This window comes from Macaca thibetana, chromosome 1 (genome assembly GCF_024542745.1).
Source record: "Macaca thibetana thibetana isolate TM-01 chromosome 1, ASM2454274v1, whole genome shotgun sequence".
Classification (NCBI taxonomy): domain Eukaryota; kingdom Metazoa; phylum Chordata; class Mammalia; order Primates; family Cercopithecidae; genus Macaca; species Macaca thibetana.
In genome coordinates, this window is record NC_065578.1 from 165,506,267 (window position 1) to 165,521,227 (window position 14,961).

General features: G+C 33.6%; 1 protein-coding gene across 9 annotated transcripts in view; it reads left to right on the forward strand.

The window, feature by feature from the left end:
• DENND1B (DENN domain containing 1B) overlaps positions 1-14,961 on the forward strand; it is a 277,216-nt gene that overhangs the window by 42,813 nt on the left and 219,442 nt on the right. The window lies entirely within an intron of this gene.

Consider the following 14,961-nt stretch of genomic DNA (forward strand, 5'->3'; position numbering starts at 1 on the left):
TTAGCAGTTTAACCTCTGACCGTAAACTAAGCTGGTAAGGGGGAAAAATGTTGGGTAAGGTAGAAGAATAACAGGAGAAACATTCATCGAGGTCTGTATGCTGTGTTTATAAAAACGGGTTAAGCAAATAACTGTCAGGGGTGGATACTTGAGTTCTAATAATACATGCATATTTCTAAATTTTTTTTGCTTATTCTTAAACATAGGTGTTTAAACTTCTTAATTTGGAGGTTGTATATTGCAGACCACACCATAAATGCAGGAAACAGTAGATGTCTAATATTTACTCTTTTTCCTAAGAAGCTCCATTATAGACTTCTTCAAGTTTTCAGTATTTATTTTCTTGTTGTATGAGTACCAAATCTTGATTCTTTTTCTTCATTGTTTTTTCCCCCAATTTCCTTATTTAATATGATCACCTATGTCTGTAGAAATAAAGAAGCAGGACACTGCATATCTGCGGTACATAATTAAGACAGTCTCCAATTTGGTATTTGGCATTTTGGTACCTATTCTGTTGATATATAGGTCTGGTGGGCAGTGTTATTATTGCAACTCCTTGGAGAAGATGGTTGCAATCTTAGTGTACAAAGAATCCAGAGACTTCTGTCTGATCTTATATTGGCATTATCAATACCAGGAATGTAGTTACAGTCCATTTAGAGGTGATGGAAGTTAAGTTGCTAATAACTGTGTCATCTGTCTGCTTTTATCTACCAACCTTGACTAATTGCTTCTCCTTCTCTTGTCAGTCACATATCAATCTTGAGCAATAATTAATAATTAATAAGGTTTTATGCACTTGGGCTTCTTGCTTGGATGTATTAATGTATGTAACTTATTCCTAAGAATAACTATACATATGGGGAAGCAGCAACTTATATTGTATTATTTGAGTCATATTCTAAGGATCAGTCTGCCATGGTATCTTTTAACTAACTTAATGTTTCTTCTGTTATTCCGATTCCCTTTGGTAACAATACACATTTCTTCCTGTAGTTACCCAGTTTCACTTTTCCCATGACAGAAAATGAGAAAAGGAGATAGAGAAAGTGAGAGAGAGGAGAGATTGTGCTGGCGATTGAGTGATAATGAGGTAAGGGCGAAGAGATAAGTATAGAAAGTAGAAGCTGAGAGTGAGTTGAAGGAAAGAAAAACACGTGAAACACATAGGTGGGCCAGTTAGGAATGGCTGGTGAGCTGTTGTGCAGCGCTCTTAAGTTTTGAACTAATAATTAGTTGACGACAAATATAAAAATTTCATAAGGAATTACTCTTTAAGACAAAAGTATAGAGGATGGCATTACAAAACAAGTGACCAGACTTGGGAAGGTCCAGGGTGAGGGGAGGTAAATTTATATGAAGAGAAAGAAAGAGCAAGTAATAACCGACCGTTTTGCTTAATGCGTTATCTCTATTCACTATGGTCAAATTTCTGCATCAGTATCTCAGTATCTCAGCATTTTTTCCATCTTGCCTTACAACAATGAATATAGTGATAGTGAATAGTGATAGTGAATGAATATAATGATATAGTGATTATACATATATATATACACACACACACAGAGACACATATATAATCTCCACTCATCCTATCAACATCTCTCAAGGTGGGTACTGCTATTATCACTACTTTACATTGGAGAAAAGTGAGGCATAGAGTGCTGTGTAGCTTGAGAAAGATCAGGTATAGCAAGCTTGTCCAACCTATGGCCTGCAGGCTGCATGTGGCCAGGACAGCTTTGAATGTGGCCAAAAAATTCATAAACTTTCTTAAACTATTTTAAAAGATTCTCCTTTTTTTTTGTTTTTTTTTTTTGTGCTCATCAGCTATTATTAGTATATTTTATGTGGGGTCCAAAATGATTCTCCTTCTTCCAGTATGGCACCAGGGAAGCCAAAAGATTGGACATCTGGTGTGTAATGAGTGAATGACAATGCATGGCATGTCTATATGAAGTTTGACTTCAGTATCCAGCCACGTAACTACCATGCCGTGAATTCTTTAAGAATTCACTGAAGATATAATTATATACTACTGAAAGTTTTAAACTTCAAATGATAATCCCCCAACTCTTTTGTTGTTTTACTTCCTGACTACCTTTGGTAGGACAACCTAAATGGGAATTAATTGCTCACTTTCCTAGAGGATGGACTAGTATTAGAATATACAACAAATATAAGCATATTTTTGGTCTGAGGTCGTGAATTTCAAATTTATTCTTTTTCTTTCAGTTTGTCTTCCTGCTAGTTTCTCAGCCAATAATTATTTTTCTAAATGTGTGATTCTGTTTGTTGTTCCAAAGGACATAATTCTTCTCTTTATGAGTTCTTTGCTTATCTGTTTTAATCCTTTTGGCTGTCTCATTTTCTCATTGTTTCTTACAAGTTGTGATGTAAATGCTCTCAAGAAGTTACCAGAATAAAGTAGTGTCTGCTATTCCTCGAAACTTTCTAGTGGCCAGTATCCTCCCAGATTTCAGTTGTCCTTCATGTTGAATCATGAGGTTGTCATATGGTAATATCAACATTATGGGCTCTAGTAAGCTAATTTTTAAAGTGATCAACCCTATTCTGAGATTGTATTTTCTTTTGATAGTGTGCCTATAAAATTCAGACATCTCAAAAATGTCAAATAATATACATATGTAATGTATATATGTACCAATTCTGATTAAACAACTTGTATCGAACTTATTTTTTTTTAATGTTCTTAAGTTCAAGGAAACAGGTTTAATAATGTCAATGTTCATTTTCTTTTAAAATGTTAACCTTAGAGTCTGCAAAATTAGGATTAACTTTCCTGCATTTAGTGTGGCACATTTGAAAAAAATTAGATAAACAAAAACTATTTTCAGTCTAAAAGCCACCATAACAGATTAAAAAATTCAAGTAGCCCTTTATTTAAACATGTGATTCTAATTTAAGTTCCCATGTCATAATACAGAGATAAAAAATAATGGCCCCCGACACACCTTACTTGGCTTATATTGTATTCATGGAATGTTTAATTATTTTTCCCAACTTAAAAATTAAGTGATTGTTTTCCATAAATATTCTGGATTTTCTTGAAAAATTGAAAGTATCTGTCAACACTGGACCCACATTCCACATGGCTGGAGCTGAATAATGGTTGCTCTTTTGAGAAAGGGAATGGGATCTATTTTTTTACTACATGTCCTTTTATAGTCTATCTTCTATAGGCTCATTCCACTCATTTATATTACCTATATATCTTAAAGGCATTTAACCTTGAAATCTCCCCTTTGTCTTTTCTACCTGTAAAAGGGAATATATTTGTGTAATAAATAAATAATTATACCTTGACTTTTTCTCAGGTTTTAAAGAAAATCTTAATTAGAAAACAAGTTTTATACCATATATAAAAACATTATTTTACTCTGTTTTTAAAATTCTTTGTGCTATACCTTTGGTTCTCAAAGTGTAGTCTGGTGGCCTGTGGCAGTTCTCTGGAGTACTTAAGGAGTTCTGTGAGGTCAGAACTTTTTTCATAGTAGTGAGACGTTGTTAGCCTTTTTCGCTCCCATTTCTCACAAGTATATGGTAGATTTTTGCATAGGCTTCAGGACATGATGAAGTTATAACTCTGATGACTAATGAACTGTGTACTTGGAGATTTTTGTGCTTTACTAATTTTTAAGTTTTGATTTTTAATACATAAATGTCATTTACTGTAACTCACCTAAACAAAAGTTCTTTGATGACCTCAGTGATATTTAAGAGAATAAATCAGTCCCGAGACCAAAAAGCTTGAGAGGTACTGTGCTGTACATTATGGGGTCTAACTAAAAACACGTCAGTGGCCAGTGACCAAGAGTAATTTGTATAATTACTATTTATTCTACTAGATTACTGTTTGCCTATTTCTTTCTCAAAGTATGGGGCTTTCTTAATTAGTAATGGCTTTACTCTGCTGATTTGCTTGTTATCTTTAGTGAAAATATGTAGTGAAAATAAGGACAGATCACTTCACTCTCTTTAGTGTTAACAATTACTTGATTTATTATATTACCTTTAAATCAAAATTGATCAGATTTATCTTAGAGTAAGCTAGTTACTTCTTAAAATAAGCATATTAAAATAAGCAAATTAAGTTTATGACAATTACTGTGAAAAATTGATATGATAGGGAATAATTTTATTTGCACCATTTTATATATATATATATTTCCATTGAATGGAAGGAATGGAAAATATACTCAATAAAAAACTGAAAAACTACCTTTATAAAGTGTACATTAAAATTTGAAACATGATGCCTGCTTTCAGGAGCTTTGTTTAAATGAGGAGACACAAATAAGATGGTTAAGTAGCGATGGTTATTGCCTGGAAGTGGGACAGTCTGTGTGGTTGTTGTGTTTTGGGAAGGTCTTATAGCTTAGGTCAGGAATAATGCATAGATTTTAGAGAGAGAAAAGTGAACATAGGATTTCAGAAGAGGGTGCAGCATGTGTTGGAGTATAAGTAAAGCCTTGGAATTGGGAGTAAATTTTATTTATGTGAAAGGACACTGGGATTGAGTAGAAAACTTGCATTGGAGTTGGTGGGAAATACATTTAGATAGGTAGGATGGAATTGAGTAGGAAGTGCAGAATTTTGCAACACTAGTTTTAGTAAATGGAGTTATGTTAAAATTTGAAAGTTCTATATGAGTGATTAAATATTAACACAGTTTGATGAGTTGGGTTTTGTTAAGCAGTAACTGAAGCCACTGAATATTTTTCTGTGAAGGGAGGAATAATAAAAACTCTTAAGTTTTAGTGGCAGTGAGTTGAGAAGAGCTGAGTGGCAAGAAGAATAATTAGGCAATAAGAATTTAGACTAAGATGAATATGGAAGAGGAGTAATGAATGACAGCTACATTTTGAAGAAATAACTAACATGGTTAGGCAGCTGATTAGACGTAGAGGACGAAGAAGGCATGTGAAGGCTGATTCTGAAACTTTTAGCATTGGTGTCTGGGTTCCATAGGTAGAGTTAGACGGATATGATTCAGTGTTGGACATTAGTCAACGGGATAGTGTAATGAAGTCATTGGGAAAACTGAATTTGAGATACAGAATTTTCGCTTCATTTATGCTTATGAATATCTATAAAAACACTTAGTTTTAGATATCACATTATATATTATGTTCTTGTTTTTAGTCAAGTTTAAAACAGTATATGAAACTTGAAAAATGGCAGAAGGTTTTTAAAAGGCTTGAGAAAATTTCTTTACAGAAAGATTTGTGGCAGTAGTTTTCAACCAGAACAGCACATAAGAATCACCTGGGGAGTTTTTAAACAATTGTAGATGTGTCTAGAATGGTAGTGGGTGGGGTGAAGGTCACTTTTTAAAAATTTAAATGATCTTCCTTAGGTAATCTAATCAACAGAAAGGGTTGAGAACCACTGTGTAAATATAGAGGAAATTATTTGTGAACAATGGAAAATAGAATTTCAGTAAAAGTTTTTTAATATGTTTTAAATTATATGTAGGAGTGATCCATTTTTTTTTTTCACAGCTCTTCAACAAGAGAGTAAAGGGTTAAATTATCTTCTGATAGATTTAGTTGGACATTGGGAAGAACTTTCAACCATTAGTTTGACACTTTAGGAGGGAAGCTGGGAGATTTGGAGCAGTCCCTGTATACATGTAGAGTATCAAAGGATGTGCCATTTTTTTAGTGGAACATAAGGGAGCCTGCCATGTAGGGAGAGGAAACAAGGTCTCTTGTGACTCTTCTTACCTCTGATCTATGATATATGGCAATTTTGTGTAATCTCATGTGACAGATTATCCGTGTGAACTTGTGTTTGCTCTTGAATTCTACTTAGAAGTAGAATCCAGCCCAATTGGCCTCAAAATCAGATCACTGTTTTCTATTTGAAATACATGGCAAAGTATTTTTTTATTATACTTTATGTTCTAGGGTACATGGACCCAACATGCAGGTTTGTTACATATGTATACATGTGCCATGTTGGTGTGCTACACCTATTAACTTGTCATTTACATTAGGTATATCTCCTAATGCTAACCCTCCCCCCTCCCCCCACCCCACAACAGGCCCTGGTGTGTGATGTTCCCCTTCCTGTGTCCAAGTGATCTCATTGTTCAATTCTCACCTATGAGTGAGAACATGCGGTGTTTGGTTTTCTATTCTTGTGATAGTTTGCTGAGAATGATGGTTTCCAGCTTCATCCATGTCCCTACAAAGGACACAAACTCATCTTTTTTTATGGCTGCATAGTATTCCATGGTGTATATGTGCCACATTTTCTAAATCCAATCTGTCACTGATGGACATTTGGGTTGATTCCAAGTCTTTGCTATTGTGAATAGTGCTGCAATAAACATACGTCCTTATAGCAGCAAGATTTATAATACTTTGGGTATATACTCAGTAATGGGATGGCTGGGTCAAATGGTAATTCTAGTTCTAGATCCTTGAGGAATCACCACACTGTCTTCCACAATGGTTGAACTAGTTTACAGTCCCACCAACAGTGTAAAAGTGTTCCTATTTCTCCACATCCTCTCTAGCACCTGTTGTTTCGTGACTTTTTAATGATTCCCATTCTGACTGGTGTGAGATGGTCTCTCATTGTGGTTTTGATTTGCATTTCTCTGATGGCCAGTGATGATGAGCCTTTTTTCATGTGTCTGTTGGCTGTATGAATGTCTTCTTTTGAGAAGTGTCTGTTCATATCCTTTGCCCACTTTTTGATGAGGTTGTTTGTTTTTTTCTTGTAAATTTGTTTGAGTTCTTTGTAGGTGCTGGATATTAGCCCTTTGTCAGATGAGTAGATTGCAAAACTTTTCTCCCATTCTGTAGGTTGCCTGTTCACTCTGATGGTAGTTTCTTTTGCTGTGCAGAAGCTCTTTAGTTTAATTAGATCCCATTTGTCAATTTTGGCTTTTGTTGCCGTTGCTTTTGGTGTTTTAGACATGAAGTCCTTGTCCATGCCCATTTCCTGAATGGTATTGCCTAAGTTTTCTTCTAGGGTTTTTGTGGTTTTAGGTCTAACATTTAAGTCTCTAATCCATCTTGAATTAAGTTTTGTATAAGAAGTAAGGAAGGGATCCAGTTTTAGCTTTCTACTTATGACTAGCCAGTTTTCCTAGCACTATTTATTAAATAGGGAATCCTTTCCCCATTTCTTGTTTTTGTCAGGATTGTGAAAGATCAGATGGTTGTAGATGTGTGGTATTATTTCTGAGGGTTCTGTTCTGTTCCATTGGTCTATATCTCTGTTTTGGTACCAGTACCATGCTGTTTTGGTTACTGTAGCCTTGTAATAATTCCCAGTAACTTGAGAATTTTATGTTTTCTTTTCTTTTTTTTTTCTTAAGATGGAGTCTCGCTCTGTCTCCCAGGCTGGAGTGCAGTGGCGCGATCTTGGCTCACTGCAAGCTCTGCCTTGTGGGTTCACGCCATTCTCCTGCCTCAGCCTCCCAAGTGGCTGAGACTATAGGTGCCCACCACCACGCCTGGCTAATTTTTTGTATTTTTAGTAGAGACAGGGTTTCACTGTGTTAGCCAGGATGGTCTCAATCTCCTGACCTCATGATCTGCCCGCCTTGGCCTCCCAAAGTGTTGGGATTATAGGCGTGAGCCACCGTGCCTGATAATTATATGTTTTAAGAAAAATGGGTGAAAATTACTGTCGGACTTAATTATTAGTAAGCATGTTCAGACTAATCGTTTTCTGCCCCTTCAAGGAAATGATTCTTTTTGCCAATATCACAGTGTTGTATTTACCAGTCATAATATTGACCTCAAAGATTAATGATATTTACCCATTATTAGTTTAAGAAAATTCTGGATACCATCAGGGAAGATTTTAGAAGTAAATCAACATATTTAATTAGAAACAGGACAAAATATTCACATCTCTACTTTCATTTGCTTTTCATTCTTCATCAAGAGAGACCCGAGAACTGAAATGTAATAGCTGTGTTGTGTTCATTTTATTATTGTAGTTTTATGTTAACAAGTTTCTTAGTTTTTATTGTGAACATTTGGAAGGTTTTCCCCACAAGTCCTTAGGTTTCTCTAACATGAAGGTATAGATGACATCACATCACATTGATATTTAGATTCAGTTTTTTTTCCAGCTTGATAACCTCTGTCTGAGTACCTTCTGGGTCTTGATTCCATTTTGAGGTATTCATTCTCTTTTACTATTTCTGTGGCCTTCCAGGGATATCTCATAAGTACTGAGGAATTGCTTTTCTACCTTAACTACTATGCTTCGTGCCTTTGCTCTTAATGTCCCACTGCAATTATTTCCATATCACTGATGCAATCATTTGTCTAGGCCTTGTTATAGTGCTTTACCTAGTATTATACTTCTGATACTGGTGGGTGCTGACATTGATATTCACCCTCATCTTAGCCCATTGTTTGAAGTATAGCCTATTTCATTATTGCTGCACTTGGCTCCTGGACTGCCATTCATGATGATGTTGTTAGTCACAGGTCTTTGCAGTTTTAATGTCATATGATCCTTCACAGCCTGGGTTGTGGTTCTGCAAAGTGAGTAGGGAGGACTTATCATCTGTGTTGAAGTTCTGCAGATTTAGAACTCATTTGGTTGTATAAAACACCATTCTTTCCTTTTCAGAGTATTTACATGCCAGCAAGATCACTGGGTCTGGGTCAGGTTCATAAAACATCCACTATAATCTACTGGGAGAGTTTCCATTGGACTCTTGGACCCTTATTGCCCTTGCCATGAATTCTGTCTCAGGAGGGTAGATCATCTTGTAAATTTTATGTTATCTGCTTCCTTCCCTGACATTTTACCACAAATTGTGTGTGTATATATATATCTGAGTCATTCATATATATATATGAATGATATAAGTTCTTTTCCCAAGAGGTTCATTTTAAATATTATCTGTAGTGTCATAAATGGGTTTATTATTTTATTACCTTTCAGCTTATACTCAACACAGAAGCCAGGGTGATCTTGTTAAAATATGTCAGAGCATGTCTCCTCTCTACTCAAATGCTGCTGTAGCTCCCTTTCCGAGAGTGTAAGCAGGTTCCATTTTATCACTCTTAAGGCCCTTTATGTTCTGCTTGTTCCCCTTTAACTCTCTGACCTCACCTTGTCTCATTATTTTCATTTATCACTCTTTTAGATTTTTTTTCAATATGAACAAATATAACTTTTTTTCAAGGCTATAGTCTTTTTCAGGGTTGTATAGTGTTTCTTAGAATAATAATGTTATTATCATTTTCAAATTGATGGACATATAGATTATCTTTCAAAACTTGGCTAATTGTAAACAGTGCTTCAGTAAACATTGTTTTATATGTATGTTTGCATGCATGAAATATGTAATTTCTTGCATTTTATAAAAAAGGATACTTTTTCTGTTACAATTTCTTTAGCAGCTCCTTTAGAAAGGGTCTATTCATGGTAAATCTTTCAGTTTTGTCTTTCTGAAAATGTATTTATTTTCCCTACATTCCTGTTTGCACAGTTTTTGAATATATTATTCCACTGTCTTCTGGCTTCCATTGCTGCTATTGAGAAGTCTGCTGTCGATATAATAATATATGTAGTTTTCTACTTATCTCTTTTCTCTCTAGGATGCTTTGAGAGGTATCCATATCTTTTTATACTTTGCAGTTTCATTGCGATGCCTCTAGTCATGTCTTTCTTGAGATCTTGCTTGGGTTTATTATTTCCAAATCTAAAGATTTGTCTTTTATCAGTTTTGGAAAATGAGCCTTTATTTCTTCTAATATTATTTTCTTTCCTCCTCCATTATATACACTCTGGTCTCTTTGGTCTGATCTTTTAGAAATTTAAATAGATTTATTTTATTCTGATCTACATTTTTCTTAACCTCTTTTATTTTTCTCATTTATTTTGTCTCTTTATGGCTCAATCTGTTTAATATCATTTGTGTCTGACTTAGTTCACTATTTCTCTCTTCAGTTTTATATGATGTGCTGTTCTATTCATTGAGCTTTTAATTTCATAGATTATATTTTTAAATGTTCTAGTTTTCAAAATTTGCTTGTTCATGTTTTGAATTATTATTTTATTATATAACATTTTAAACATCCTTATATGCTGTTTCAAGTAATTTTAATATCTGAAGCTGTGAGGGGGGAACAAAACAAATTAGTATCATAATTCCATTCTTTGTGTCTGATGGTTATAATCACAGGTATTTAGATTTTCTGTAGTAATTTTGAATTACACATTTATGTTAGGCAAGACCTAAGTTGAGTGTTTCTTCTTCAAGAGGGCATTTGTACTTTCCTTTTGTCATGTGCCTGAGGTGCCATCTCTTTGGGGTGACAGGATCCATTCCTAGGCTTTGTAGATACAAAGGTAAGTAAGAATTACTGCATTTACAGTAAGTTTCTTAGTGACTTTATTATATTCATTAGAATCTTAAGTTTATTCCACCTTTACTTTTATTCTAACTTGAAAGTATCCTGAAAGAAAGGTCATGCGTGGTTTAATTTGGTTCTTTAATGATTTGTTTTAATGTATTTTTCATTTTAAAATTAATTTTAAAATATTTTTAGTAGTTTTTCTTGATGTAGCTTACACATGTTTTTTTGTTAGTGAACTTTAAGTCATTTTGTAGTTAGTATGATTCTATTCATGAATTTTAGCTTATTCCCAAATCATTGAAACTGTGTCTGTTATATCCAGGAGTGTTAGAAGTCTCCTGTACTTTAGACCATCTTTATATCAAACAAGAAAGCTTTGAAGCATTTGCACATCTACCCAAAATTACTTTTTGGTGTGATATGAAAATTATTTTAAATGTCATGAATAAAACAAAGCTGTTTTATGAGCAGTTCAGTTAATTTTACATTATGAATTTTCACATTAAGACTGTTTTTTGAAAATGTTTTACTTCAAAGAGTTAAGTATAATGAGTGTTGTGAATAAAAATACATGCCTTCTTTCTATTTAACCATATACTTGGTTTTTTATAATTTTTTATAAAGAAAAATTATGAAGAATTATAAAAAATGACAGTCTCATGCTAACTTAAAGCATGGCCTCTTACCTTCTTTCCTCCTTAAAGGAATCATAATAAAAGCTATTGCTTTAGGATATGATCGTAAAGCAACTTTAAGATCTTAGCTGACTCAAAGGTAGATTAGGTTCTGTATGACAGATCATCTTTCTACAAGCAACCTATTAAATTTTTTCCCTGTGTTCTTGTAAAAACGTTTGTGTTTGCTTTTAATGATTAGTATCTGAAAAATGTCAAAACATTGATTCTCAGTTGTAAGTTCCTTGTCATAGATTAATCAAGATTGAACATCTGGGGTACAGCATTTCTTTCCCTTTTTTGTTGTTGATTTTTTTTTTAAACTCTCATGAAGGGCCCTTGGGACAGATGGCCCCTCACTGTTGATGGTTCGATTACCATGATCACCCACAGCTTCAGAGGAGTGCGAAGAAAAGAAATTGCTTTCTTTGTCAAGGTGCTTTCAATTCAATTCTCACCCATTATCCCTGTTTGGTTAAGTTTGGAATTACTCTATCAGGTGATTGATGAGGGTTTTCATTTTATTATAATAGGTTCTGTTTAAAAGGAATGGATGTAGCAAAATGATATATCTAACATGTTATGAGTTATATTTTCTTAAGGTTCTTTGAAGTTCCATTTTCATGACCTTAGTTAGAATTTGCTAATATTTGCTCAAAAAAGAGCTTCCTTGTTTTAAGTTGTGATGCTGATTTTACATCTTTCTAGAAATGTTAGAAAGATTAGAATTATCCGTTATCCAAATTGTTTTTTAAGGTTTGAGTTTCAAAAACACCACAATTATTTTAAAGTGCTAGTTTGATTTTCCAGGATGGCTTATTAGAATGAAGATAATCACAATGGATTATTATATTAAATTTTATTTCCACCATTGCTTATGTGCATTTTTAGAATGGCAAACAAATGGACATATTTTCAAAATTGCTTACTTTTAATTTTAAATGTATGCATTATGTAAAACAGCAAATAGAAGTGTGATCTCTATTTTTGCAAGTGATTATAAAGTAAAAGATCTTAAAATAATATTTTCATTTCTGTGAGGTTTTTATATGTATGAATCAAACTTACATGATTCAATGAAAAATTATTTTAATTTCAGATTGAGTAGGTATTGAATTGAGTATTATTAGTAATTAATCTCCTTTTCTAGGTTTCTTCACATACAAATTTCCAAGTATTATTTAAAGGAAGTCTGTAAGATTTAGGCCATTGTTTTACAAAATACTTAAATATTTGGCTTGGTGAGAATGTCTTCCTATAGATAACTAAGAAACTTTTTAGACTTGTGGATATTCTTTAAATTACTGTCTAATGAATGAAGAGCAAAATCAAAGATCAACCAAGTATAGCAAATTGCAGCAGCATAGTTTAGAAAGGATGTTGTATAAGAAGCAAGGATACCTGAATCCTGGTCTTGACTTCAATAGTTACTAGCTCTAGACACAGGATACAGTATAACTAAAAAAGAGTATTTAATGTCCTTTCTCATTCAGAAAATACAAAGTTTCTATCCATGTATAATGAACCTTTTCTTGAAATACCAAATAAGTAAATAAAAAAGGCCTTATTATTATTATTATTATTATTTTTTTTTTTGCATTCACAGATAGTCTTTCTGTTGTTCATATTGGAACTAATTGCTTAAATTCATGAAAGAAAGCATTGTAAGACAGCACAGCAAGAAAAATTTTCTCGCATATCTGAGTTGGAAAAGTACAAAAGGACATATATCTTGTTTAGGTATGGACTACCAGTATGTATATATACAGCATACAGCATATAAAGTTAGAGGGAATTATAGGCAGTGTATCTTGTGTACACGTAAATATAGTCCTCCATAATTGTTCCTTAAATCTATGGTTCCAGTGTCACAAAACACTCAGTTTTGAAATAAAATTCTTTTCTTTGGGATATGGAAATGGAATTATAGTATCAGTAGTATTTACTGGCATAGAAAAGGTTTTAAAAACATTTTGGTGGTATTTTTCTTGCTAAAGTTATTTTCTGCTCTAAGTGGCATAGTTGATGTTTCTAGCCCTATGAAGTTATATTTGTTGTCATATCAAGTATATGTGTAATAAAGGAATATATAATTTATTGTCATATTTTAAATAATATTTATAATGAATATTAAATATCTTAATATGTGTCACATAATGCTTATCATTGTGAGAGATGCATAGTCTATGCTCTTAGTTCTCAAAGTGTGTTCCTGAGACCAGTAACATTAGTATCACCTGAGAGCTTGTTAGAAATGCAGTTTCTCAGGCCCACCTCAGAAGTTTTATGTATGGGACCCAGCAATCTGTTTGTCTAGATGTTTTTGTTAAAGTTCGAGAACTACTGAATTAGACCTTTAAGAAGATGCTAAAATTAAATATTATCATCTATAGTTTAACTTCAGAATAATTTGTACAGACATCTGCTTTTATATGTTTTATCAAGATTAGATGTAGTCTGAATTTAAGACCTACCAGCAAGGAATTTGTTTTTATTTTCACTGTTGCTTATAGTCTTAAGGTTTATAATACAGTCTATCATACTATTCTTGTTTGAGTGGATCATTGAAGCTTTTTATTACTGCTTTTTCAAAATAAGTGATATCTTTCTATCAGTGCAGTAAATCTGTGTTTTGCTCGAGTCTGTGCCAAGGAAAAATGGCAAAAGTGTTGGTCTTCTGGATCTCTGGCTTCACCGAAGTCATATGTGGCCTTAAATGATTGAATTACTTCCTTAAACCCCCTTTTTTTTTTCTTTCCCCCAGTCAGGCTGAATATAAAATTATAATAAGTCTGAGTGTGTTGGCTCACACCTGTAATCCTGGCACTTTGGGAGATTGAGGCGGTACGATCACCTTAGCCCACGAGTTCAAGACCAGCCTGGGCAACACAGCAAGAACTGATCTTTACAAAAAAAAAAAAAAGAAAATTAGTTGCACATGGTGGTGCATGCCTATAGTTCCAGCTACTTGGGAGACTGAGATGGAAGGGATTGCTTCAGGCCAGGAGAGTGAGGCTGCAGTGAGCCATGCTCATGCCACTGTACTCTACCCTGGGTGACAGAGTGAGACCCTGTCTCCAAAAAAAATTACAATAATTAATGAGTTTGAAAATTATTTTGGCAGATGTAATAAAATATAATTTTAACTATACTTATTAAATTACATGCATAACAAACTTTTTCAAAAATACCATGTGTCAAAAAATGTATTTATATAGTACACTTGGATAAATAGATGAGACTCTTTTAACATCAACCTAGAGAGTCTGAGGGAGAAAGAGACAAGGAAGTTGATTTGCTGTTTTTCAAAACCTACTTCTGATCATACACAGAAAGCATTGTGTGATTCATAAGTAGAAGACCCAGACTTCAGCTATGTGGTTTCATAATTCTACGTATACTTCCATTTATTTATATCATCTTATTTCTGAATCCTACAGTCTTCAGTTATATGTAGTAGACCTTTAACTGAAAATATGCTGTTTTAAAATACATTTGTATGGTTTGGTATAACATATAATATTAATGGATTTTTCGGAAAATATGACTTCCCTTTTATTAGCTTTAGATACGTAATTCAGATCTGCAGCCACTGTTTTAGATTGTCTTCCCATCCACCTGACTGACAGAAACCTCACCCCGACAGAATCCACCAATTTTGAGAAATCCCACTTTGCTGCCATTAAATGCCATGTTGGATATCTATCTATATTGAGAACTCAACATTGCCTGAAACGGTTATTTCATACCTCCTCCTTAAAGCTCCAACAACTTTTTTTTTGTGTTTTAGCAGAAAGCTTTGCTTAGAGAACTACCTACTACATAGAAAAATATTAGCAGTTTTTTCACAAAACTCATATTTTTGCACTACAAATTTACTTGGGTTTATGTCTTTCCACTTCTCTTTTTCCTAT